Source organism: Borostomias antarcticus (genome assembly GCF_949987555.1).
Source record: "Borostomias antarcticus genome assembly, chromosome: 11".
Taxonomy (NCBI): domain Eukaryota; kingdom Metazoa; phylum Chordata; class Actinopteri; order Stomiiformes; family Stomiidae; genus Borostomias; species Borostomias antarcticus.
The window spans coordinates 14,154,473-14,156,972 of record NC_140244.1 but is presented as its reverse complement, the minus strand read 5'-3'; the positions used below and the strand labels follow the sequence as shown (position 1 = coordinate 14,156,972).

At 40.3% G+C, this 2,500-nt stretch overlaps 1 protein-coding gene across 1 annotated transcript in view; it reads right to left on the bottom strand.

Moving 5' to 3' along the window:
* LOC311315418 (low-density lipoprotein receptor-related protein 1-like) overlaps window positions 1-2,500 on the bottom strand; it is a gene marked incomplete at both ends in the record, with an annotated part of 167,056 nt that overhangs the window by 70,404 nt on the left and 94,152 nt on the right.

Below are 2,500 nucleotides of genomic sequence, written 5' to 3'. Positions count from 1 at the left end.
TAACCCTAACCCTGACTAACTGCTAACCTAACCCTAACCCTAACGCTAACACTAGCTAAATCTAGCATTAGTGTTAGAATTAGCGTTAGCTAGCTAGCATTATCATTAGGATTAGCATTAACTAGCGTTAGTGTTCAAAAGTGCCTTTTGTAATGTCATGGTGACCTTGACCTTTGACATTTGAATACCAAAATCGAATCCAATTAATCTAATTAAGTCCAACTGGACATTTGGCCAAATATGTACAAATTCTGTGAAGCCGTTCTTGAGATATCGTGTTCAGCAGGCCAAAAACACCTTTTGTGAGGTCAGTGACCCTTGACCTTTGACCCCCACAATGTAATCAGTTAATCCTTGAGTCAAACTGGACATTTTAACCAAATATGAACTAATTCCATTAAGCCTTTGAGATATTGTGTTCATGAGGCCAAAAACACATTTTGTGAGGTCACAGTGACCTTGAACTTTGACCCCCACGATCTGAGCAGTTCATCCTTGAGTGCCAGTGAACATTTGTACCAAAGGGGAAGAAATTCCGTCAATGCGTTTCCGAGATATTGCATTAACAAACATCGGACGGACGGATGGACGGGCGTACGGACGGACGGACAACCCGAAACCATCGCCTGGCGGAGGCATAACTAGACTAACAAGGGCCAAGCGCATTAGAGACCATAGCGTCCCCATGTCCTGTAAATGAGTGACTAACTGACTGACTGAGTGACTGACCTTAACTTTACCAGCTGCTATGCCGTGGTAAAAATAGCCAAGTAAAGGATTAAGGAATTTTGGTAACACTTTATTTTATGGGTCGAAATTGTGTCATAATTATCCAGCCTCCAGCTAGATTCGAACTCACGACCATGAGCACTCAAGCGCATTATGCTAACCGCTCCACTACTGGGTCCAATTTTGTAAATCAGCCTGAACCCTGTGTCCACGTCTGGCCCCTGTGTTAACGTGGATGGTGCTTGTGTACACTAGCTTGCTGGTCTTCTAGCTGTAATGCTAGCTAACGCTAGCTAGCTAACACTAATGCTAATGCTAAAGCTAGCTAACTCTAATGCTAGCTAGCTAATGCTAATACTAGCTAGCTAAAGCTAGCATTAGTGTTAGAATTAGCGTTAGCTAGCTAGCGTTAGCATTATCGTTAAAAAGTGCCTTTTGTGATGTCACGGTGACCTTGACATTTGACATTTGAATACCAAAATCTAATCCAATTAAGGGGAGACACGGTAGGTGAAAACATTTTCAATGCCCTGGTCAAATTTGAGATTTTGTGCTAGTTTGCTTCCATAACATGTCTTCTTTCATACTAGTGGAAATAAAACATAAAAAATACGCATTTAGATGTTTATTTTACTTCATTTAGTCTGTTTGCGTCTGTAGATTCTTCCTAAAGTCACCAAAAGTTAGCCTTTTTACGCAACATGCCATACCGCGACCGCTGTCTGGACCATAGCATCCCAGGTATCATTGGAAAGGTCTCTCTATCGAGCCCAATGTTATCGCAACCAAACCTGATAGTTTCATTTGTATCAGCAACCAATCGTGGAAATAGGGTTCGCAAGGTTGAACAGGAAACAAGAGAAACTAAATGGAAAGGATTACATTTATGAGACAAAAAGTGCCTATTCGCGCAAGTTGTCATTAGCCGGTGCTAGCATGTCCAGTGAGCAGCAGGGAGATGAGGCTAGCTTTAGCATGTCCAGTGAGCAGCAGAGAGATGCGGCGCGTTTGAATGAGCTGATAACTGGGTTGATTTGTCCTAATTGTGCGGGGACTCTTAAAATTAAAGGGTATATTGCAGGTTAGAGACCCCAGTGATTCAATGTGTAGGAAAGTGATGTAGGAACTCGATTTTCATTTAAAAAATATCAGTGAATCAGCTTACTCTTCATGTTCATTCATTCATTCATTCATGTTTTCTCCATGTAAAACGCTTAAAAAAAAACACAAAAAGTTAAATAATCTGTTTTCTCATGCATGTCCTCGTTAAATGTGTCTATCTTTGTCCATGATCTGTTTAACAAAATAATACAATAATACTTTCTAAAAGGGAATGTTCTCTTCCCTACTAACATTGTCTCGTCTCTAGTCTCGTCTTACTAACACCCCACTCGTGGGCTGTACCTTGACGTGGTGAGTGGGCTTCCAACTAAATAGGTCTTGCTTCTCTATACAAAATGTCTACTCCTGGACTATTTTGAATCCACAACATGCTGTGTTATTCAGTTTTCAGTTTCTATGTGTTTTCAGATGTTGTGTAATGTTGTTACTAATGATGTGATTGGATACTGTGTTTGTAAATATTGGTTTCCAATGCAAATGTATGGTTTTTTACAATACAAATTTTCAAAGCCCGTTTTCTCAAAATGAGTTATTCCTCATCTTTGGGACATCAAAACCACCACTTGAGTAGCACCTACATACACCTAACTTTCCAGTTTTGTTCCAATCCATATTCTGAAGGGTTTGGCCAAGGGGGATTTTTAACATT